General features: G+C 37.6%; 1 pseudogene; it reads right to left on the bottom strand.

Moving 5' to 3' along the window:
• Window positions 1-14108: 14108 nt before the first annotated feature.
• Tpm3-ps2 (tropomyosin 3, pseudogene 2) lies at window positions 14109-22431 on the bottom strand (annotated as a pseudogene).
• Window positions 22432-26901: the final 4470 nt, after the last annotated feature.

Genomic DNA, 26901 nt, shown 5'->3' with positions numbered 1-26901 from the left:
GACCAGTTAGTATGTAAAGGGAAAACTTGTGCAGTCCAACACAAACAATAAATTACAAACAACTATTGGTTGACTGGAAAAGAATTAGTCTTTCCCAAGGATAAGGCCTTTTATACATTGTAGAGTATAAAAATCAAAATTAAAAATGTATATTAATAAACATAGATTAAATATGTTCTTTTTCATATTTATGCATACATATATTCACAGTAGCATATAAAAGTAGCAAATATAATCAAAGACAAATTACTTGTCAGCTTGAGGTGTATGGGAAAGATTCAAGGGACTATCGATGGGCTGAAGAAAGAGAGGAGTACAGCAGCCAGGATGGGTAGAGGTCCTACCCCTGTGTTTTTTTTTTATATTTTTTTCGTGTAATCTACACTCATTGTTATTCACACACAATTATTCTATTAATCCTAAAGGACCTTTAGAGATTGGGATTGGTAGTGCTCCCTTGCAATCTAAGAATTCAGGAGGCTAACCCATCAGAGTTTTTACCATTTAAAGGCCAGCCTTGCATATGTAGTGAAACCATGTTTCAAAAATACAGATGAGGTCAGTGGTCTAGGTAGGAAAGATGCTTACAGCACAAACCTAGCAACCTGACTTTGACCCTAGGGCTATACAGAGAAAGGAGGGAATCCATGAAAGTTAGCTTTAAACTTCCACATATGTATCATGGAATATGTACATGCATATATTGTACACACACATATACAAACACACATACAAACACACATACACACACATACATGCACACACACTAATAAAAATTTAAAACAAAGAACTAGAGACATACATCTTTTGCAACCTGCTTTTATTTATTTATTTATTTTACCTTATTTATTGGATAGTTTATATATTTGCATTTCAAATGTTATCCCCTTTCCTGGTACCCCCCAGCCCATACCCCGACCCCCTGCTTCTATGAGGATGCTCCCACTCCCACCTCAACACTCTGTCATTCCCCTATAATGGGGAAACTAGCCTTAACAGGACAAAGGGCTTTTCCTCCTATTATTGCCGACCAATGCCATCCTCTGCTATACATGTGGCTGAAATCATGAGTCCCATCATGTGTAACTTTGGTTTGTTGTTTAGTTACTGGGAGCTCTGGGGGGGGGGGGGCTGATTGATTGATATTGTTCTTGCTATGGGGTTGCAAACCCTTTCAGCTCCTTCATTCCTTTCTCTATGTCCACCATTGGAGACTCCCATACTCAGTCTGATGGTTAGCTGCAAGCATCCTCATCTGTATCACAAAAGCTCCAGCAGAGCCTCTCAGGAGACAACCATATCAGGCTCCTGTTAGCAAGTACTTCATGGCATCAGCAATAGTGACTGGGTTTGTTGTCTGCATATGGGATGGATCACCAGGTGCAGCAGTCTCTGAATGGCTTTTCCTTCAGTCTCTGCTCTCCTTTTTGTCCCTGTATTTCCTCGCGGGCATATTTTCTTCGCCTTTCTAAGAAGGACTGAAATATCTATATTTTGGTCTGCTGTCGTCTTGACCTTCAGGTGTACTGTGAATTGTATCTTGTGTATTCCGAGCTTTTAGGCTAATATCCACTTATTTGTGAGTACATACCATGTGTGTTCTTTTGTGACTGTGTTATCTCCCTCAGGATGATATTTTCTAGTTCTAACCATTTGGCTAAGAATTTCATAAAGTCATTGTTTTTAATAGCTGAGTAGTACTCAATTGTGTAAATGTACCATATTTTCTGTATCCATTCCTCTGTTGAAGGACATCAGGTATATTTCCAGCTTCTTGCAATTATAAATAAGGCTACTTTGAGCATAGTGGAGCATGTGTTTTCATTATATGTTGGAGCATGTTTTGGGTATATGCCCAGGAGTGGTATACCTGGGTCCTCAGATAGTATTATATTCAATTTTCTGAGGAACCTCCAGACTGATTGGGAATGATTGGTTATACCAGCTTGCAATCCCAGAAACAATGGAGGAGTGTTTCTCTTTCTCTACATCCTTGCCAGCATCTGCTGTTACCTGGGTATTTGATCTTAGGTATTTGGAATCTTAGTGTTGTTTTGATTTGCATTTCCCTGATGACTAATGATGATGAACATTTCTTTAGGTGCTTCTTGACCATTTGATATTTCTCATTTGAGAATTCTTTGTTTAGCTCTGTGCCCCATTTTTAATAAGATTATTGGTTCTGTGGGGTCTAACTTCTTGAATTTTTTGTATATATTGGATATTAGCCCTCTATCAGATGTAGGATTGGTAAAGATCTTTTCCCAATCTATTGGTTGCAGTTTTGTCCTAATGACAGTGTCCTTTGCCTTACAGAAAATTTGCAGGTTTATGAGGTCAAATTTATTGATCTTAGAGGATAAACCATTGGGGTTATGTTGATTCTTGATTGAGACCATGAGCCATTGGTGCTCTGTTCAGGAAAATTTCCACTGTACCCATGTATTCAAGACTCTTCCCCACTTTCTCTTCTATTAGTTTCAGTGTGTCTGGTTTTACATGGAGGTTCTTGATCCACTTGGACTTTAGCTTTGTACAGGGAGTTGAGAATAGAACAATCTGCATTCTTTTATATGCTGAGCACCAGTTGAACCAGCAACATTTGTTGAAAATGCTGTCTTTTTTCCACTGGATGGTTTTAGCTCCTTTGTCAAAGAACTAGTGACCATAGGTGTGCGGGTTCACTTTTGGATTTTCAATTCTATTCCATCTATCTACCTACCTATCTCTGTACTAATACCATGCAGTTTTTATCACAATTGCACTGCTTGACGTAAGGGATGTTGATTCCCTCAGAAGTTCTTTTATTGTTGAGAATTGTTTTCACTATCCTGGGGTTCTTGTTATTCCAAATTAATTTGTAAATTGCTCTTTCTAACTCTATGAAGAATTGAGTTGGAATTTTGATGGGGACTGCATTGAATCTGTAGGTTGTTTGCAGCAAGATAACTACTCTTACTATATTAATTCTGCAAATTTATTAGCATGGGAGAGTTTTTCATTTTCTGAGATCCTGTAGGATTTCTTTCTTCAGAGACTTGAAGTTCTTGTCATACAGATCTTTTACTTGCTTAGTTAGAGTCACACCAAGGTATTTTATAATTATTTCTGACTATTGTGAAGAGTGTCAAACCTACTTTTAATAAGGGTTCAACCTCTCCTCTAGCCTACTACCCAGTATAGCTTATGGAAAAGAAAAGTTATTAGGATATGGGGTAAGTGGACATGTTTAACAATAGTTCTTTAGAAGCAAGTTTGATCTTCTTTTGCAGCAGTTCAGTTCCATCTCAAAAACTAAGCTGCATACCCATCCTGTAGGAAGGCATACTCAAGGAATGAACCAACATCTAAAGTCCAGTCATTTCAGCAAACAGACATCGGGCTGCTGTATTTCAATCCTGAATAAACCACCAGACTCACGCACCAGCCTAAGGAGAAGCCTTGGAAGCAGCAAGCTGTGGCAGGAACTTCAGGAACAGTTTTGGGGTGATTTTCTCTCAATGACAGTGTTACCACAAGTTCAGCACAACAATGCTACACAAGGTGAACCAATACATGCATATGTATGTAGTTACTGAACAATAACAAAGCAGAGCAAACGAAATAGTGCTCAGTGCTCATCTTCCATTGTCTGTGAGGTCATATTTATACTTCATCAAGTGTTCTTGCACGTATTTGCTATATCCAAATATCCTCTGACCTATGTCAGCATCAGGAAAACAGTCTTTCTTGTGTTTACTTTACCAAGACATCTTCTTACTTGTGTGCCCCAGCAAAACACCATTTGACATAACTAAGTTTCCACAAAACTATGTTTCCATTTTACTGAAGAGCTAACTTGGAAATACGAGTGACCGTGAGAATGACTGCCTTATAAGACACAAGAAGCAGAATTTCTTATATAAAGAAGGTGCCTCGAGCATTTGATATTGGTTAAATCTAAATAATAAGAAAACTAATTTAGTACTTTATGGAAATCTTTCAGAAAATGAAAATAGTCAAGGAATTCATGGAAGCTCCTGTTTGAAAAATATCTCCATATATTGTATGAAAGTAACACAGGCATGGAAGCTGCTATTTCGGGGGGATTCAGTAATAGGCTGGTGCTACTGTCTTCTGTAGCAAATAAAGCAACACAGAAAATATAGTCAGTCAGAGCTCAATTATTCTATGCAAGCACATTTTTAGCTATGACTCTCGAATGCAAAAAAAGTATGTCCACACAGGCAATCAGAATACAGTTTAGTTTTACCAATAATTGGTATGGTTGGGTAGAATTAGGTCATAGGAAACAAATCTGGAGATCTGCATCTCTAAACTGTGAATTATCATATGAGCTATAATTGTCAGCATTTAATGATTACTGCTTTAAAATTAATGTGTTTGAAGGGTGAAGCACTCTAAAAGGAGCTACGTGCTGCATCCCTCTGCTGCCACATTTACAGATTATTCCCAGTGCTCTGGAGATGAGGTCTTTACACAGATTCAGATTACTTTCAATGGCAATCACCCTCAGCAAATATCTAACAGTTTCTTCAAAAACAAAAATTATCAGAAAGAATAGGTGTACTTTGAGGGCAATAGCAAAAGTATTAGTATGCACAAAATATCCACCTATTCCCCAAATTAATAAAGCATCTACATAAAAAGTTATTACCAAATATATAAGCACCATTATTTAAAACAAATTTTAAAACCTTTCTATGAACCCTTCCCATATAAATGGTCTTCAAGCCAGTGGGGATTTGTGAGTGTCACATTTAATACTGCCACACACTTTTCTAGCTGAGATAAGAGAAAGACAACCACATTGCTGCATCCAGATATATTTGTGCTTATTATTATTTCATTTCACTTTAAGATAAAAATATTTACAAAACTGAAGCAAAGTTAAACTAATCTATTATGTGAAAAGGGGCAAATGCAGAATAAAAAAGTAGAGCTAAATTCTCTGAAATCATGACCTAAAATTTACCTACCATATTAATCATTTTCCTTTCCGATTAATATTTCCAATTTATGTCTAAAAAGACTACCATCAGAAACACAGTTAATTGTCCTCTGAAGTTTAATGTTATTAAATACTTAAGAATGCTTGAGTTTTCTTTTATAGCAATTAGGATTAGAGTGAAGGTTTCTTTGCTTTGGGTTTCTCATATTTAAAGTAAAAATTAATAGGTACTGATGACTCTAAAAGTGTAGGAAAGCTTTTCTAACATCCCTATCACAGATATCAAAATGATAAACTGCCACTAGTGTTTGCCAATCACACACCTGATCTACCTGTATACAGTACCAAGGAGAGTAAGAAGTAACATCTGCCACACGGGAAACTACTACACTAGGTTCCTTGACATCCCTAGGAGGAAGAAGAGGAAGGACATATAATTGGGAAAGGCAAATACAAACAGCACACATGCATATAGACACACAAACATGCACTCACACAAGGCACACACAAACACATACACATACATTGTTCTTATTTAACTGATGATGCTAAAATGACATCCATTTCTTTGTATGCTAACCAAAATTTATTTATTTATTTATTTATTTATTTATTTATTTATTTATTTATATTTTATTTGCATTGATGATTTGCCTGCAGGTGTCTGTGCATATGTTGGATCCCCTGCATCCAGAGCTATAGACAGTTGTGAGCTGCCATGTAGATACTGGAAATTGAACCCTGGTCCTCTCTAAAAGAGGGGCCAGTGCTCTTAACTGCTTAGACATCTCTCTAGCCCCCCCAAAACTTTATTTTAAAAATGAATATAAAATAGAACATATAAAAGCATCAAAACAATTCATATTTCTGAAATGCACCCATGAAAACTTTATTAAATCCAATTTATACAGTGTCCAAGATTAGGTTCAATAAAGCTACAAAGCCAGGTTATCAGGGCCTTGTCACGATCTATTACTCTCTATAGCAAATCAAGTCTACAATGGGACTCAAGACTAATAGCAGGGCCCTCCGTTGTTCCATCACTAGCCAGCTTATCTTCTGATAACTTAACCCAGCAATCAGAAAGGGCATAACCAACCTCTTTCTTCAGTCTAACAATGAGAAAGCAAAGAGAGAATGTTTTATGGAGGCAAATTTTGGGGCTTCTTCTTATTTCTGCTGCTTCAGAATCTGTTAAAATGACGCTTTTGAAGGAAGCCAAAAAAGAATCTACTTTTACTTGTTAACGCCAAGAAAATCACTAGTATTGGAAGACAATGGGTAGTTACTTTCCTACAAATGTTTAGATTTAGAAACAGAGTTGTTAAATAAACAGATGATAAAAACAAATTTTACAACGATAAAGAAAAAGGTAACTACCCCAATGACATATTATACTATGAAAACTTATCATTAAATAAACAAAAACCATAAAAAAAATCTTGAACTCTCCTTAAGTAAAATGTCACTGGTGAATGTTAGTAGAATAGATTTCTAAAGAGTCTATTCCTCCAAAATTATACTGATATTATGAGGAAAAACCCAATTATAACTACTTCTACTTCTGAGAAAAATTATAAGTTTTTACATTTTTCTCTATCTAAAATTATAGTTCTATAAGTTAGAATATATATAGCTTTCACTATAAGCACATTTATCCATAAAACTATCTTACACATCCAAAATCTTGTCTTTTTAAACAAGTCAAAACAAAAATTTCTCTGGAATTAAACTGTGTGAGCAAATTTTTCATCATATAGTACAAACGTAATAAAACATGTATCATAGATGGCTTATAGGAAAAATTTGACTATTAAGTATTTCTTAATTAAGAATTTAGAACCCAGAAATGCAAGCTCTTTATCTTCCCTAATCTCCTCTAAATCCATTTTCTAGCTTCAACCACAGTTCTATAGCGGACAACTCAGTGTGGCCTCTCCTACTAGTCTATACTCATTCCCGGGGACTAAACCGATCCTGAGAGTATAGTCTGCTCTTTTCTGTACCCTCTTCCTAGTCCTCCCCTTCGAACTCATCCCCATTCCTGAGTGTGAGCTCCCAGTACCTAGAAATACATTCTGAACATTCAGTTGACACAACTGGCAGGATCTTAGAAACATTTCCTCCCATGCAACCCACAGTCTCCAAATTCTCCTAAGAATCACAAAAGGAAAGAGAAATGAAGAAATGAAGAAATGGTTACACTTGCCATAAAACCAGATAGTCTGCCCATGGACCTTTCTCTCTCTTAACCTAAACCCTGTTAGCAAGATCATCCATAGTGATGCAAAAGAACACCAGCAGTATCTTCTTGTTCCGTATATCCGCACCTCCTGTGGAACCTTCAGACCATTTCTCCTGTCTTCCCCTGCCTCCAACCTCTAATCCCAGCAAGCATTCCCTGTGAACACACCAACAAATAACTCCAGTAAAACAGGCAAGACTTGGCCAAACCACTGTGTGAAAAGCCAAATAGGAAGCAGAAACAAAAGAATAGAACACCCACCCAAGAAAACTCAGAAATCAACACCTAGACCTACAGTCTCCCCAAATTCAGATGCCTAGATGCCAGTGTACGAACATAATAACAACCAGGGCAATTTGTTCCACCATAGTCCATGCTACCACAAGGGACCCTGAATATTTTAACACAGCTGATATACAAGAAAAAGGCCTTAAAACCAACTTATGAAGATGATAGTGGACCTTAAAGAGGAAATGAAATCCTAAAAACCACAGCAAACAATTGAAGGAAATGAATAAGTTCCTTAACAACAGTTGAAAAACAAACAGTTGAAGAAAACAACTACAATTCTTTAAGACCTGAAAACAAAAATAGAGGCAATAAAGCAACTGTAAACAGTGAAATCCCTGAAATGAAAAACTTTAGGAATACAAAAGCGAACTAGAGAGGCAAGAGAAAGAATAAAGCTTGGCATTCAGCACTACCATCTTAAGCTGGTTACCCATTTACTGCTTTTCAAATGCCATTTAAGGTCAAGCAAAGGGTATGGTTACATTTTGTTTGTTTGTTTTTGTTTGCTTGGTGTTTTATTTTGTTCTGTTCTTCGCCTTACCTGATTCTGCATTCCACCATAAATTACAAGAATTAAAAACTTACTACTATTAAGAGGTGGGAGGGAGTAGGTGGGTGGATGAGGGAGCACCCTCTTAAAAGCAGAGGGGGAGAGGTGGGATAGCGTGTTTCTGGAGGGGAAACCAGGAAATGTGATAACGTTTTAAATGTAAATAAAAATGCAATTAAAATGTTTTTTAAAAAACCCTTCTTGTATAATCTCAGAAGCCCATCTATCTGTGGGTTTCAGTCTTGGGATCCTATCTTACACATTTTGCTTGTGATTTTGGGCCTTAATGCCTGTTAACCCAAAAGAGACCTGAGTCATAATGTCAGCTGCCGTGTTTGTGTTGTGTCCCTGTCTGGCCAGTTTGTTGTTCAAATCAATAAAACTGCTCTGTTTAAGAAAACATGGTCCATCCTGGGTGTTGGACTTTCTCAAGACCGCACAACAGCAAGCTTTACCAACAGAATATAAGTTATGAAACAAAATCTCAGGCATTCAAGACACAATAGAAAACACATTGCACACTGATCAAAAATATTATTAAATCTTTAAAATTTCCTGATAAAAACAACCAGGAAATCTGGAATATTATAAACAGAGTCAACCTACAAATGATAGAAATTGAGGAAGAAGAATTCCAGCTAAATGGTCCAGAAAGTATTTTCAACAAAACCACAGACAAAAACTTCCCTAACATAAAGTAAGTGATGTCTAAGAAAGTTCAAGAAACACAGAGAACAACAAATAGATTGGACAAGAAAAGAAAGTACTATTGACACATAATAATGAAAACACTATTCATACAGAACAAAGGAAAAAAATAATAAAAGCCGCAAGGGAAAAGAGCACATAATATATAAAGGAAGACCTATTAGAATTACAACTGACTTCTTAAGGAAGACACATATGTGCCCCAGTTTGTAAAAGAAACAGTAGTGCAGCTTACATCACATGTTGATTTTTACACACTGATAGTGGGAGAATTTAATACCACATTTCACCAATGGACAGGTCATGAAGACAAAAAATGAATACATAAATGCTGGAGCTAACTGATAATATAAACCAAATGGACCTAACACATTTACATAACATCCAAGCACAGAAAAAAAGGATACTTCCTTATCAGAACCTCACAAAACGTTCTCCAAAATTGACCACCTACTCTAACTCAAAGAAAATCTCAATGGATACAAGAATATTGAAATAACTCCCTGCATTTTATTAGATCATCATGGATTAATGCAAGATATGAACAAAAACAGAAAGAAGAGAATGTCTACATACTCATGAAAACTGAAGAGCTCTACTGACAGAACTTAAAAAGGAAAGAAATTAAAGATTTTCTAGAATTCAATTAAAATCAATGCATAACATACGCAAACATATGGCACATGATGAAAGTGGTCGTAAGAGGAGTAGGACCGAGTACCTACATTAATAAAGAAAGAAAGAAAGAAAGAAAGAAAGAAAGAAAGAAAGAAAGAAAGAAAGGAAGGAAGGAAGGAAGGAAGGAAGAAAGAAAGAAAGAAAGAAAGAAAGAAAGAAAGAAAGAAAGAAAGAAAGAAAGAAAGAAAGAAAGAAAGGTGATATCTCCTACTAGCAACTTAACATCACAGCTGAAATCTCAAGAACAAAAAGAAGCCAGCACACTCCAGAGAAGTTGAAGGTAGAAAATAATCAAAGTAAGAAATAAAATCAATGAAATAATAAAGAGAACAAGAACAACAAAAAGAATCAATGAAACAATTATTTAAAAATAATCAACAAAGCAGACAAACCCATATCTAAACAAATTAAAATACAAAAACACCCTAAAATACAAGAAGAAAATATCCAAATTAATAAAATCAGAAAAGAAAAGGGAGACATAGTAGACACTGAGGAAATCCAAAGAGTCATAGGACATACTTTGAAAAAACAACTATATTCTGCAAAATTGTAAAACCTGTATTAAACAGATAATTTTCTTAATAGGTACAAATTAAATCAGTACAAGATAAACAACTTAAATTGACCTATAACCCCTAAGGAAATAGAAATAGCCATTAAAAGTAACCCATTGCAGATTTCTACCAGATTTTCAAAAACGAGTTAATGTCAATACTCCTCCAATCATTCCACAAAATAGAAAAAGAAACAACATTCTGTTTGCCAAGTTCAATTTATGATGCCACTGTTACCCTTATACTTAAACTGCATACAGAATATTATAGACCAATTTCCATTATGGATACACATACAAAAATTCTCAATAAAATAATCACAAAACTAAACTAAGAATACATCAAAAGACGATCCACCATATTCAAGCAGACTTCATCTCAGAGTTTCAGGAATAATTAAACTTATGTAATTCAATAAATATAATCTGCCAAATAAACAGACTGGAATACAAACCACATGATCATCTCATTAGATGCAGAAAAGGCTTTTTTTTGCAAAATCAAGTAATCTCCATAGGAGGATTAGAAAGATGAGAGATACAAGAAACATACCTAAACATAACAAAGGTAGTATACACACCAAAACTGAAAAGTGAATTTTCAGGTTCATATGGAAACAATCATATACACATGACATACACAAAACAGGATAGCCAAAACAATTCTGAATACTAAAAGAATTTAATGTATTACAATACCCAATCTCAAATTATACTACAAAATAAAACAGCATGTGTTGGCATTTTTCAGACCAGTTGAACAATGGGATATAATATAAATTCCAGGTATAAGTCTACATCCACATAGACACCTGTTTTTTTTAATATAGAAGTCAGAAATACACACTGCAATAAAAACATCATCTTCAACAAATATTACTGATGCAACTGAATGTCTGCATATTAAAGAATGAAAAGATGAAGAGATCCATACCAGTTACCCTGTATGGCTCAACTCCAAATAGAATAATGACCTGGAAATAAGAATAGATAAACTTAGTCTGGTAAAAAACAAACAAACAAAAGAAACGGAAACAAACAAAACCCCAAAACAATGCACTGGCAAAAGAAAAGACTTTCTGTGCAAAAAACACTATTAGCACAGGCACTAAGAACACCAATTAATAAGTGGGATTGAAACTGAAAATTTCTGTATGGAAAATGACACTGTTATTTGGCCAAAAATGAGGCTATAGTATTGGAAAGAATCTTACCAATAAACATTCAGAGAGCTAATATCCAACATATACTAAGTGAAAAAAAAACTGAGACATTAAGAAAATTAGTAACTCAATTTAAAAATGAGGTACAGATCTAAACAGAGAATTATCAAAAAAGGGAAAGAAATGTCTGAGAATTACTTAAGGAAATATTCAACATCTTTAGTCGTGGGGGAAATACTAACCAAAATTATTTTGACATTTTATCTACCCTTCAGAATGACCACATCAATAAAAGAAATAAGAAGGAAAGAGAGGGAGAATGGTTATGAAAGGCCAGGATATGGACTACGTAGCTGGAAAGGTATTATCAACTGGAGAGCAGAAATGAAGAGGATGTCAAGGGATGAAGAGAGACAGCTCAAACTAAGGGTCATTTGTGGTACTGTATAAATACCATGGTAGAAACTTCCTGAAATGTGTACATTTATGATGGCAATCTGCATGAAATGGCCAAATAGTAGGGGGGACAGAATCCTAACTGGATATTTCTTGTCACCAGATGAATCTTCCAGTACCAGGAATTAATAGGTTATATCTAACCTGTTGTTGGCCAAAGGGGTCCCGTGGAAACCCTGAAATAACCCAAGCAATTGTTCAGGCTATTGACTGTTCTGAATAAACTGACTTTATGTCCCTGTGACTAAAGATATCACTTATACAACTCACTGGGCATGCAGAACTTTATGTAGTGCCTATCAAATATCTTTACCTTCATGGTATTGGAAGTCAGTCTGCATGTACTAATGGGGAAAAGCTTAACACCAACTCTGCTACAAACCTTTCTATCTGTAATTCTCACCTACCTGTTAGTTATGCTGGGACAATTGTGGCACAAAGCTTTTGGGAGCAACCACACAATATTTGATTTAACACTCTAACCTATACTCAATTCTGTTTAGGTAGCCAAGAACCCGAGACCAGACAGGAAAGAGAATTAAAGTAAAACAAAATACTACTCTCATAGCTAAATGAATCTATCAATATAATCCTACATAATGAAATTTAGTTATACTCATACTTCAGTACCATGCCCATAGAGCTTCCTTCTGCAGCAGATAAAAACAAAGAACTAAGACCCATAGCCAGCCAATATGCAGAGACAGAAAGAACATTCAACCATAGAAGTGATATCTCACACCTCTATCAAATTATTCCTCTCATAGCTCAAGGAATCTTGTGGAAGAGGAGACAGAACAATTGTGAGAGCCAGAGGGGATGGAACACACCAAGAAAACAAACCCCTTTAAACACAGCATGCCAATAAAGCATACACATGATCTCACAGACACTGGCAACATACACAGGGTCTGCATGCGTCTGAACCAAATGGAATCCCGGAGCCGAATGTAGTGGACACATGTAACCATCTCTAAGTCAGAAATGACTCTAAGTTACAAACATTTACAAATGTTAAGTTTGGCTTCCATATTTTCATTTTTATCTTGTTTTATTTTACTATTGCTCTTTTGATTCCTGTTTATTTTCCAACAAGAAACAGAAAGGGTATGGATCTAAATAGGTGGAATATGGAGAGGAACTTAGAAGAGTATGGCTAGAGAAAACCATAATCAAAATATCTTGTATGGAAACTATTTTTAATAAAAATATAGTAAATACAAACCAGAGATCTACATAACATAAACCACAGTACATAAGTGCTTAGTTATTAAGCCAGGAGACGATAATAAAATCTAAAGTTAGATCATTTAACATGAGATGTTTCTCAAGTACATCCTATCTCATTTCTTCTGTGGATATCACACTAAGACCTTGATTCTTCTATCATCATTCAGCATCTTCTCCAGCCAACAAACAAATGTTCTGGGGGAAACTACTGCTCTCTCTTGCTCTCTGTCTCTCTGTCTCTGTCTCTGTCTGTCTCCTCTCTCCCTTCCTTTCTTTCCTTTTCTACCCACTACTTATCTCCATCCCTCTCTCTTTCCCTTCCTTCCTCCCCCTTTTCTCTTTCACACACACACACACACACACACACACACAAACTCATGAATGGAAATAAAATTTAAAAAAAGAATTTTTGTGAGGGAATAGCAACTTTCAAATTTTGCAGTATAGAAAGTGTAATTAAAATCTGTGGAATCTTCATCCAGCTTTAAATCATATCATTGTTGGGAAATATCAAGATAGTATATTTCAGGAAAGAATATCTCAAAATTTGAGGTAGTCACAAAAATCACAAAGCATAGAAAGCAATCTCTAAGTCATCCCAAGTGCAAAAGAACAAACAGAGGGATCTTGGTGATGCCTGCATGCAGGCACTATGTGACTATGCTGAGAAATTAATGAGTGACTTTCAGATAAGACAATTACTAATGTGCTTCTATGACTTAGTATTTTGTTGCCATTTTTCCTGTTAACCAATCAAAACTGCTAAAGATTCCCTTACTACTTTTTACTCCAACCTAATGGATGCCTTCACTTCTAGTTTTCAAGGAAAAAAAACATAAATGAAACACAGCATCCTTGCTTCTGAGAGAAATAGTCTATTTGCACAATGGGTGTCCCCACATTGGACAGAACAGGAATATACATATGGCAAAGACTATTCAAAAGTAAAATGTGAAAGTTGTATATTCCCTTCAGACGCATGTACTTCACACTTGATAGAGGGATGGTAAATAAGTAGATGTTCCAAAGCAAATGATGGAAACTTAGGACAAAAAGTAAATAGTAACAGCTGGCCATGAAAAATGATAGGAAAAAAGAAAATCAGGTTTCAGCCTGAAGCAGAAAGCAAGTGTGGGGTGTGTGATCTGATTCTATAACAGGCCAGAAAAGCTGATTTCCCCAGCTGCTGGCTATGGAACATGGAAGAAATTATTTTTATTCATTCAAGAGATGTTTTCCTAAAACCTTCCTGTGTTCATTTTACCATTCCGTGTGATAGGTTACCAGAAAAGAGACATGTAAGATCTGATAGCATCTGAATTGGAAGTGTCTTCCACATGCTTATGCTTTGGATGTTGCTGACTGGTGATGCTACAGTGTGAAGTTGTAGAAAGAATTGCAGATGAGGGATACTTACAGGAAGAAAAACACGTGGAGCAGGTTTTTGGTGTATATTATCTCTTACTGCTTCTTGGCTCCTCTCCCTGTTTCCATGTTTGGCAAGATGTGAACAACCCTGTGCTTTATCAAGGTCCCACAGACTTCACATGAGGACAAGAATGCATTAAACCCTCTGGAAATACAGTGCAAAATAAGCATATTACACTCAGCTTGTCTCTGTTTGGAATTAGGAATCAACATGAAAGTAATTAATGTATGATCTAGGAGTTAAATGGGGCCAATTCAGATTTGAGAGTAAAGAATTACTCAATCCCCAAATTAATTATGTCTCTGAAATACTTTTGTTGACTTTGAAAATCCTAAATTTAAAACACTGTGAATTTATTAGAGAATGAAAGCATTCTGCTTTTATTGGTACCAACTCTAGCAGACAACCACCATGGTAATACTAGATTTGCTTAGAATGTACTTGATAACCAGAAGACTTAGGTCCTAATTTTTTCTATGCCATTGATCAACTATGAGAGCATGGTCTAGGTGTTTAACCTGTCTAGAGTTCAATTTTATCTCTGTAAAGTGAGGTGAAGGTGGATAACAAAGTGTTTTGGGGGGGGTTGGTTGCAGTTAAATGAGAAATAATACGTGTGAAATAATCAGAACTGTGTCTGTAAGGGTTACATATCATTGTAGACAAAATTCCTGAATAATCAGACTGGAGTTTAGTTTACTCTGTTACTCTGAATAAATAGGATTCTGTCAGTCTAGGTGCTTTTATACAACCTTAGACAAGTCACTTAAACCTCATTAACTCGAGTTTCCTTCCCAAGAAAGAGGGGCAATGATACCAGCCTCATAATACTGTCTCCAGAGTTGAAAGCGAACTACAGACAGAAGAGCTGGTAGGTTGCAAATTTCTATGCAATTGTTGCTTGTTGTTATTATCTTGCTCTTTTTAACCCTCGTAACCGAATTGGTAAATGCCTCTCTCCTTAGGAAGAGGACAAAAATGAACACACATGAACATGATTTTTGACATAATGTTTCCTGCTTTCCACACAGAATATAATGGAGAACAACAAATGCTACCAAAAGAGACTGAGAATTAATTTCAGATCAATTTGTAGAATAAAAAGCTAATAAAGCTTCAGAGGAAAAGTCACTGAATCAATGCTTTTCCAGCTTTGGCTCATGGAAAGTACTTCCTTGTGTCTTAAATACTTTGACATCCATGATTTTCTTTTATGTAATCTTTGAATAATTGAAAAATCAAGGCACCAAAGCTTCTCAACTGAAGCTTCCTCCTGTGAGTCCCACTTTTGGCCTCACTCACTTGCCTTCCATACATTATTGTCTCCCTCAGTACTTCTTTTGCTTTCTGTGCATAACTCACACCCCTGAGACACTTTGATGAGAAGAAAGAGTTGTCAGACATATCTTAAAGTTGACTTGAATCTACTCCCCTGCCACATGCATTCCTTGAGTGCCTACTGATATCATATTGGTCTTAATGAGAACTGCAAAATTAAAATTGAGATTGAACTAAATCCTTATGGACTCAGAGTCTCAAGTGGGAGAAATTGTCCAAACAGAATATGGAATAATTGTACAATTACTACAGAATAAGTAGTAATTGTATGAGTAAGGAAGTATGCAGGCTCAGAGAAGGCTGTAATTTAACTGAATCAGAAAAGGGGTGGGAATCACATGAGTTTCTTCCTTCATAGAAGTCATGGCATTTCAGGAGCAATTGATAAAAGAGTAGATTCTTTGAGAGAACATCAAGAAGCCAGGTAAACTGTACTGCAGAAACCTGCAAAAGCAGCTTTTGCTCATAAAAGAGAGAGAACAACAAAAGGATAAGTATACAAAGACAAGTAATAGGTGATAATGACAGAAGGGAACTAAAGCCAGAAAACACTAGTCCAATGTATGCAGAATCCTCTAGGAAGTGACAGGAGGATGCTGAGATATTGTTTCATTGTACCATTTTGGAACAGTTGTGCAGATGACATAGTGTTCTCCATTTAAAAAGCTGAGGCGTGATACTCTAAACAAGATGGAGAAAGTATTTGCTTCCTCCCAGTTGAGAATCGGGCAGAATGAATGGGATACTCTAAGCTCTCCAAATTGATATCTGCAAGATAGTCTGCCCAATGCTGCAACACTTAACGACAAACATGCCAGCCAAGCGTCTTATTCGCAATAGGCAGTGTTATGATCTTAGATGCTACAGGCATCTAAATCCCTCCTTAAACTACATGCCCAGTGATTCTGCATAATGCCTCAATATAGACGTGGTGCATTTGTGTTCTTCATCCTAAAGTAGGCCTGTACAGAGCATACTATTTCTTTTATTTTGGGCGATTTGTATAAAATGGTACAATTACACGCTTTTGTTCCCCAAGAAGTAAGGGCAGGTTCAGCCGACAGGCCCCAAGTGAGGAAATGGCTCCAATACTGCATTTTGTAGTTCACAGTGTGCTTTGCCTGCCTTGCTCACTCCCCAAGAGCCTCTAGAGGTGCTTTGTGATTTCCTGCCATGTATTCCCCAGGATTCCTTCCCAGAGCAGCGCAGACTGCAGTGCTAGAAACGAGCAGGAAACAACTTGCTGAACTGGCTCCTTCCACAGCTGTCCTTCTCTTTTTTCCCCCTAAAGTACTTTAGACAAGAAAAAAAAAACAGCTACAAACTAAACCATGACAGCTTTTCATAATCTTCTCTCTTACTCTCTCCAAAGCCAACAGAATGAAGGCCCCTGCGATTTTAGTTGAGCCCCTTAGATAGGCAGATGTATGATCAATGGTGCTTTGAGGATTCTGCTTTGAATTTAGAGTCTTAGAATGAGAACTGCCTCTCCCAATAATCAATGCTCTTTTCAAGTTTGCCATGCTCATTTTTGAAATGCAGAAATTTGAAATGACTACAATGCCTGCTCTGCAGCCTGAGAAACTATCGTCGCTGCTGACAGCCACTAAGCAATGGAAGGATAATTGATAATATTCTTTACACTGTCCCTGAGTCTGCTTTTCTATTTTGTCTAAGAAATCTGCAAGCGTCCACGGAAGTAAGCAAATCTCTGTGATTTCAATCCCTTGTATTATCAACAAATGTTTACTGAGGTGTTCCTATTAGGATTCTTGGAAACCACATGGCAGTGGTTTTTAAAGCCATTCTTTTTATTATTATTATTAATTATTTTATTTATTTACATCTCAAAGTTTATTCCCTTTCAAGATCCCCAGACCTTGAGCACCCCACTTACCCCTCCCTTTCACCTCTAAGAGGGTGCTTCCTTACCTACGTACCCACACCCACCTTACTCCTCTAGCATTCCCCTTCTCCGGGGTATCAAGCCTCCATAGAGTCAAACACATCCCCTCCCACTGAGGCTAGACAAGGTAGTCCTCTGCAACATATGTAGCAGGGATCACTTGCCTGCTGATGTGTACAATTTGGTTGGTGGCTTAGTCCTGGAAAGCTCTGAGGGCTCCTGTTGATACTGCTATTCTTCCTAAGGTGCTGCCATCCCTTCTGCTCCTTCAGTCCCTCCCCTAACTATTCCAGAGGGGTCCCCGATCTATGGCTTTAAGTATTTGCAACCTTATTAGTCAGGCGCGAGGAGAGCCTCTCAGAGGACAGCCATATCTGGCTCCTGTCTGCAAGTACAACATAGCATCAGCAACGGTGTTGGGATTTGGTGAATGCCTATGGAATGGACCTCAAGTTGGGACAGTCTCTGGATGGCCTTTCCTTCAGTCTCTGCCCCATTTGTGTCCTTGAATTTCCTTTAAAGAGGAACAGTTCTGGGTCAAAATTTTGAAATGGGTGGCTCCATCTGTCAACTGGGGTCCAGGTCTATCTACTGGAGGTGGTCACTTCAGATTCCATCTTCCCTCTGTTGGGTATTTCGCCTAAAGTCATCCCAATTGGGTCCTGGGAGCCTCTCATATCCCTGGTATCTGGGACTTTCTAGAGGTTCCCTCCAGCCCCCACCTCACTGCTGCAGATTTCTATTCATTCTCCTGGCCCTCTGAGCTTCTCTCCTGTCTCTCCAGATACCTGACACTACTTACCTTTTTCACTCCTTCTTCCATCAACATCTCTGTGTCCCATTATTATGTTGGTCCCCCATCTAAATGATATTGAAGTGGATGCTTCCATACTTGAGCTTTTCTTCTTGTTAAGCTTCATATGGTCTAAGAGTTGTATCATGGGAATAAAACCTTTCACAATAGCCACAAATAGTATAAAATATATTGATATAACTCTCACCAAGCAAGTGAAAGATCTGTATGACCAGCTCTTCAAGCCCCTAAACAAAGAAATCAAAGAAGACCTCAGAAGTTGGAAAGAGTCCTCGTGCTCATGAATCAGTAGGATTAACATAGTAAAAATGGACATCTCACCAAAAGCAATCTATAGATTCAATGCAATCTCCATCAAAAATCCAATTCATTTCTTCACAGATAAAGAATGAGCAATTCTTAACCTCATATGGAAAAACAAAATATCCAAGATAGTCAAACAATTCTCAACAATAAAATAACATCTGGGGGAATCATCATCCCTGACCTCAAACTGTGCTATAGGACAATAGTGATAAAAACTGCATGACATTAGTACAGAGATAAATGGGTCGATCAGTGGAATAGAACTGAAGGCCAGGAAATAAATCTACACACTCTTGATCTTTGACAAAGAAGCCAAAACCATATAGTGGGGAGAAAGAAAGCATCTTCAACATATGGTGCTGATCTAACTGGTGGTCTGCGTGAAGAAGAATGGAAATTGATCTGTATTTGTCACCTTGTACAAAGCTCAAGTCCAAGTGGATCAAGGACCTCAGGGTAAAAACAGGTACACTGAATCTAATAGAAGATAAAGTGGGAAATCGACTCAAATGCATTAGCACAAGGAAAATTTTCCTGAACAAATATATCACCAATGGCTTAGGCTCTAAGATCAACATTTGACAAATGTGACATCATAAATTGCAAAGCTTCTGTAAGGCAAAGGAGACAACTGTCAATAAGACAAAATGTCAACCTACAGATTCGGTAAAAATCTTCACTAATCCTACATCCGATAGAGGACTAATATACAAAATACACAAAGAAGTCAAGAAGTTAGACCTAAAAAACCAAATAACCCAATTAAAAAATGGGCTAAACAAAGAATTCTCAGGTGAGGAAGTCAAATGACCAAGAAGCACTTAAAGAAATGTTCAGCATTCTTAATCATCAGGGAAATGAAATTCAAAACAACCTTGAAATTGCAACTTACATCAATCAAAGTACATAAGATCAAAAAACTCAGGTGATGGCAGATGCTGGCAAGCATGTAAATAAAAAGCAACACTCTTCCGTTGCTGGGCAAACTGGTACAACCACTCTGAAAAATCAATCTTGCAGTTTTTTCAGAAAATTTGGAAATAGTTTATCCTGAAGATCCAAATGTATCACTCTTGACCATATACCCAAGAGATGCTCCACCATACCACAAGGACACATTCTCCTCTATGTTCATAGAAGCATTAATTGTCACAGTCACAAAGTAGAAACAACCCATATGTCCTTTAACTGAAGAATGGATACCGAAAATGTGGTTCATTTACACAATGGAATACGACTCAGCTATTAAAATGAGGACATCATGAATTTTGCAGGCAAATGGATGGAATTGGAAAAGTATCATCCTGAGTGAGTTCACCCAGTCCCAAAAGGATAGGCATGGTATGTACTCCCTAGTAAGTGGATATTTGCTAAAAGTTCAGAAAGCAACTCTTAACTTTTCATCTAGATTGAAAAGTAAAACATATTTATCAAATTTCAAGTCATTCAAAATGATGTTAAGAAAGATGTCTCTAAGGACTTCCTTGTTGCCTCTCCTGACTACTCACCTGGTTTATTTTCACAGCCTGGTCCTCGCTCCCAATTTTTGTGCAAAATAGCCTGTATCTGAACTGATAAAGTGGCAGTATGACTGGGAAAGGTGACTATGTTACATCCATGTCTTAAAAGGTCCCATTTGCTCCCTTTGTAAAACTCTGTGACAAGTCCCTTCATCATCTGTTTTCAGTTTTCATCCTTGGCCTCATTTCAATTTTAGTGTCCTACTGTTGCTATCACAAGTTACCAGGGATGCAGTTATTTACAAAAGCACACAATTATATTGCTCTTTGTTTCAAAAGTCTTCTGAATATCTGGAATGGATTCATGGCCTTCGTGTCCCATATGCCTGCAGGCTTTGAGGACATCTCATGCTTTTGCTTTTTCCACCTTCTACTTGGCTCATGGCCCTTTCTCTATGCTGGACATTAGAAACTGAGTTTAATCTCTCACATCAAGTCATTCTAATGATATTGTTACCATACTTTTCACCCCCCACCCAATTTGCCATGACATTGGATCCACCTAGAAAGCTCTAGATGTTTTCTGTTTCCAACCTGCCTTAGTTTCCCCTGCTATGAAGAGATAGCATGAGGAAATCAACCTTTTTAAAGGACAACTTATTTTTCTTGTCATGTCAATGTTTTTATTGTTAGGAAATAGGCAAGTGAGCAAACCCTACAGTCAGTGTACTGGTGAGAGGGCTGCAGCTAACAGTTTCCAAGTTCCGCACTAAATCTCTCAGGCCCTGTCTTCATCACTCACAATCTCTCCTAGAATAGAAATAGCCACTGCATCTTGAAGGGGGCTACAAGGAAATCAGCAGTAGTCTAGCTGCCCTCATTAAAAAGCAACTCCCTTAGGGTGAACAGTAACTTTTTAAAAGGCAATCAGCTTTTGCTGGGTCCAGGTCACTGTTGTGGGTTTACTGGGCTTCAGGAAATCCTGCCTATCAGTAACAAAGACCATGCAGCATTAGCTTCTGCTCATTAGAAAGCAGACAGTGTCCCTCAAGTTGGCTGTAGAGATGCTCTTACAAGTCATCAATGGTCTTTCCAGTTTGACTACTGATCTTTCAGCAAACTCAGCATGGGTCTCTGCCTCTTTGAGTTTATCAGTAAGAATCTTTATTTCTTCTTCACACTTGTCTTCTATCTGAGAGTATTTTTCTTCAGCAGCACGCAGACACTACAGGTTCTGGTTCATCAGACTGATCTGCTTATCCATCTCTCCACAATGGGACTCTGCCAGCTCCTCACATTCATTCCTCTGTGTATTACAAGTCTCCTTCAATAATCACCTGTTGTTGTAAAAATATAAAAAATAAAAAAAGTACAGTTGTCTTTTACCTCGCTTAGGTCTGGCACCTCAGTGCCCCAAGATATCTGCTAGATATCTTGATGGAAACGTCCCAACTCCGTGGAGTCCCAGTGTCTCCTGCAGACGTACACTTTCCTACATTCAACCTGTCACATAAAAGAATATGCAACACAATAGCCTTTGACCCAATTGATAAGATATAATTGCCCACCTAAACATACAAAGTCCAATACACATCCATCCCTTAAAAACATTTGTAACAACCTATAAAGGTACAGCATGGAATCTTAACGTCACCCTCCATATTATCCTGCCACAGCTTCTCTCTGTGTCCCTCCTGTCTCTTCTTTCTGTTCCAGTCTCCTCCTCTTCCTTCAAACTCTTCTCCTGTACATTTTTCCTTCTCATCCAATGACAGGTCTCCTTCTATCCTGTACCTCCCCCTCACCTGTATTTTACAAATTCAATGGGGAGAAGGTTCTAGTGAATTCAACTGAGTCCTGAGTACTGACTAAGCAGCTGTCCTTGAGGCAGTGGAATTAGCATCAAAATACAGATAACTCCAGGGCAAACCACAACAATCACCAACTTATGAGCCACCTCTTCCTACTTCCTGTCTGCCTCTTCTACAGTGTGCTTTGCTTCTTTTAGCTGGATTTCCCAGAGTTCCATCTTTTCTTCATCTTGTAGAACCCGGTTTTTGATCACCTTCATGCCTCTCTCACTCTCATCAGCAGAGGTTTCTGCTTCCTCCAGCTTCTGTAAAACAGTGGCAAGGGACTCTTGGGTGTGGTCCAGCTCCTCTTCAACCAGCTAGATCCTGCAGGTCAAGGAGCCTACCTCAGCTTCAACCTGCTCCTGGGCCTGCCTTTCTCCCTCCTTTCTCCCTCTACTTCCTGATGGAGGTTCTCGGCCCTCTCCTCTGCATCTCAGTCTGCTGCTGCAGAACCTGATCTTGCACTTTACCTCCTGGATGGTGGTGCTCCCAGCCATGACCAGCTGCTTCGGGAAATCAGGTTCCTATCCAAAGAACAACATTTAATTCAGACTGGCTTACAATTTCAGAGGTTTGGTCCATTATCACCATGGCAGGAAGCATAGTAGCTTCCAAGCAGACATGATGCTCAACAGAAACTGAGAGTTCTACATCCTGATTTGTAGACAGGCAGGAGTCTCTCTTCTGTGGGGAGCCAGAAGGGCATGGGTATCTCTCTTGTACTGTGTGGAAGTTGAGAATTAGGAGCCCTCAAAACCCACCTACACAATGACACACTTCCTCCAACAAGGCCACAACTACTCCAACATTGCCACATCTCCGAGGAGGGCAACCCCTGGGGCCAAGCATATCCAAACCACCATACCTCCTGATGAACATTGTTGCTTCATCTGTCACCTCCTCTTTTTTACCATATAGCATATACTTTCATATTCTGGAGATTACAATATAGACTTTTGGGGGGGCTGGAGAAAATCTTGTCTGCCTACCATCACCTCTTTCAATTTCCCCTTAGCACATATTTATTTTACTACTGTGAATAGGCTATCACACACACACACACACACACACACACACACACACACACACACACACCAGTGTTTGCTGTTGTTGCTATTGTTATTGTTTTGTTTCTTTGCTTGTTTGTTTGGTTTGGTATGTTTTACCACAAATTTATGATTATTTAGGATATTTCCTGGATTCAAAATCATGTTTCCATTTTTTCCTTCTAAAATAAATCCATAGTTTGTTTTCAACTGATAATTTTTGCTGAGAATCCCCCTCAATTTTCTCTACTCAATCCTTTGAATAGTATTTCAATCATTATGCTTTAAATCTACTCAAGAAATACTAAACTGTTAGGTGCCAATAAAGTTATTGTATGTTGAGTATACTCCAGGGACTAATAAACGTTTTATAGGATTTAATGAAAACTAGAAAAATTAAGCAAGGAGTTTCATAGAAATATAAATCATGAGGTCTAATGGGCTATTAGAAAATAAAACCATCAGAGAAAGAACTGGAAGAGCTTGAAGGGGCTCGAGACCCCAAAAGTACAACAATGCCAAGCAACCAGAGCTTCCAGGGACTAAGCCACTACCTAAAGACTATACATGGACTGACCCTGGACTCTGACCCCATAGGTAGCAATGAATATCCTAGTAAGAGCACCAGTGGAAGGGGAAGCCCTGGGTCCTGCTAAGACTGAACCCCCAGTGAACTAGTCTATGGGGGGAGGGCGGCAATGGGGGGAGGGTTGGGAGGGGAACACCCATAAGGAAGGGGAGGGGGGAGGGGGATGTTTGCCCGGAAACCGGGAAAGGGAATAACACTCGAAATGTATATAAGAAATACTCAAGTTAATAAAAAAAAAAAAGAAAAGATAATAAAACCATATTTCCAAAGAAAAAGTGAGAAATATACAATTTGAAATGGAAGATTTAGAGAATGTTCTTTGAGAAAGTGATTTTGGGAAAGTGAGACCAATGGGACAGCAATTAGAGCGAGACAAAGAAATAGAAGAACATGTCAAAGGACAGGGTAACATGTCCAGAGAGCAGTTGAGAGATATGGATCACAGAGACACTCAAGCCTAGATGGGCCACAGTGATGAGTTTGTTCTTTGTTCTGAGACAATGGGACATCCTCACTAACGGATAAGTGTAAGCCATCTTACAGTTTTGTAAATTCTGTATGATGTGTAAGCAATGAAAGATTAATGTCCAAAAGAAGTAAAATATACTGAATACATATTTTCCAAAGGAATAACAGGGAGAAAGAAATAAAAATGAAAAATGAAAAATGAAAATTGAAATGCATATTGGGAGTCAACCTACCAGAAAAACATAGCAGGATTTCTAGGCCAGACTAATATCCATTTGAATTGGTGCTGATACAATTGAAGAAAAACCTGTCTGGCCAGTTTATAGTTTTTGCCAACCATAATCAACAACTCAAATGTAGCCACAGGGGAGACAGATAAGTGAATTTATCCTGGTTTGAGGTTTTGTCAAGAAATATTGTGGATGAAAAAATATAATGAGTAAAAACAAAGGAAAGCAATTAAAGGTTTTGTTTGGTTGTTTTTTGGTTTTTGTTTTCTTTTGCAGTAGCGTGATATAGTAACTCACAACTAAATTCTCACTGAATAAGAAACAAGTAAAGCTTAAAAAATTGGGGGAGGGCAAAAATTATGGTAAGAAACTTGAGTTGCTGCTGCCAGGGTAGATTTCAATGGTAACTAAAGGAGGATAGAAAGAAATTTGTCATTTTGTTTTATTAAATAAAAGTCAGACTGGCCCTTGACTATGGAAATACCTGCATTGTGACTGTAGAAAGATTGCTGAGATGCGTTGCAGAGACCAGTAACCCACATAAAAGTTCAACCCTTAGGGGAGTCACCAAGTGATCTAGCTTAGAGGGTCTATGGAGGCTTTCAAATGTGCTGCGTATTTCAAATAATAATGAAATTAAATAAAGAATTAGAAAAGGTTGTAAAGAGAGCTTATGTGAACTGAGAATATAGAAGTATCCTATAATTTCATAATCAAAACTTTCTTAACACTTATGCTGAAACTTCCACATATTCACAGACAACAATAAAACTTTCAGCAAATGTTAGATCTTAAAATATTGGCAATATTATCTTTCTTCTTGGAAAGAGCTCCCCTCTTCTAATAAAATGTTTCAGAATCTGTTTCCTATCCCAGAGTAGCAGGTGGCTAATATTCCTTCAGCACACTTCTCATCACTATTTGGTATGTATGGAAGTTCATGTCCTCCACCACCAATGGAGATCAGGCAGTTGATATCTTCCTGTCAGAGGCTTCTCTGTTATTTCAAAACGCAGCACACAGTCTGTACCTACTGACAAATTCATAATGACTGTTGACCTCAACTTGGATAAAGTGCACGGTTAAAAACAAACAACAATAATCTTGTCCCTTGTTAGAAACATACCTCCAGAAAACTTCACAAGTCCTAGAGATTACAATAGAAACTGATCTCAGTGCTGTACAATGCAGTCATAGATACAGCATGAAATGACAATTCCCTCAAAGCTGTACGTGCCCATCAAGATCTAAAAGGAAAACAGAAATAAGCCCGCCGTGAACATGATTGTGACTTTTTGAGAGAGAGCCTGTGGACACAAATCATAGGCAGAAGTACTTAAACAGACAAAGCCTAAGATTTTTACAAGGGGGAGAACATTATGCTCAGAACAAAATGTCTGGGTGCTGGTGTAGATACCATGTTAGATCTTCATCAATACTCATGACTTTTATTTACAAACAAAACAAAGCAAAACAAAACAAAATGCAGGTTTATGAAATATATGAAAGAAGTCCAAATTTCTACTATTTTGATGGTATAATAATCAGGAAAGCAATCCCTTCATTATTATTTACAGAAGCAGATGCTATCAGAGCCACATTGGGTTAGTAGAACAATTATAATCAGGAAGACCTTTAAGAAATGGTTTTCTTTAAGATCCAGGTTTCCTGGAACTCCACTCTTCATCCCATCTATTGTTGTTGTTCACCTCAGCTTTAAGTAGTAATGTTGATGATAACATATGAAAACAAAAGATGCTATGAATTGAAAAGAGCAAAGAGGGATAAGTAGAAGTATTGTTGGTCATGAGAAAAGGGGAATGGTAATTTTTATTATGATTGGCAAAGGCTCTTGGCACCAAGCTTTCATGATTGAGGTTTGATGACAGGGAACCCCACTTGGTAGAAGGACAAAACTGACTTTCAAATTTGCTCCTGATCTCACCATGCACAAATGGTATGTGTACCTCTCAATCCCAAAGTAGAAAATAAGTATAATTTTAAAAATACTTGAAAAAAATTATTTTTGGAGAAAGACAAAATTTGCTTTAGAGAACACTGAAAACTGCACGTTCAATGTTAGTGCTTAATGAAGGTCTGAGGCAGGAAACTAGCACAGAAACAGCAGGTGGCCAGTTAGTACCTTAGAGTGATATTTAGCCTGGAGACTCAAGGGAACAGATTATTAATGAAAAATAATTTTATTATTGCATAACAAATTCTTGAGGTAGTTTTTATTTGGACTGATTTTTAGAGATCTACTGTTTATTTTTTGAGGACAGATTTAACTAATGTATTCAGTAAAATGAAAAGCACTGAAGCAAAAAGTCAGACTTACTGCAGAATTTCAAAGGCACAGTGGACAGTTTGTACATAGGGCCTTAAGTACCTGTCTCTCTTGCCAGCTAACTCTCTGGTAGAGGGAGGAGGTTGACAAGTGAGGTAGGAGGAAGTGACTTTGTTCAAGGTCAAATCTGGATTTCTGTTTCCTGCCAAGCTGACTGCAGTTCTTTTCCAGTAAACCCTGCCCCCTGCCACTTTCCCCACTGAGGCCTTTCCCTCTTTGTTGCCATGTCTCTGAAAATAGAATATGTCTAAATTTCATGGGTGCTGCATCTTAAGTGATCCAAATAA

Source organism: Rattus norvegicus, chromosome 2 (genome assembly GCF_036323735.1).
Source record: "Rattus norvegicus strain BN/NHsdMcwi chromosome 2, GRCr8, whole genome shotgun sequence".
NCBI lineage: Eukaryota > Metazoa > Chordata > Mammalia > Rodentia > Muridae > Rattus > Rattus norvegicus.
The sequence above is the reverse complement of the archived record's forward strand: the minus strand, read 5'-3'. Positions and strand labels throughout refer to the sequence as shown.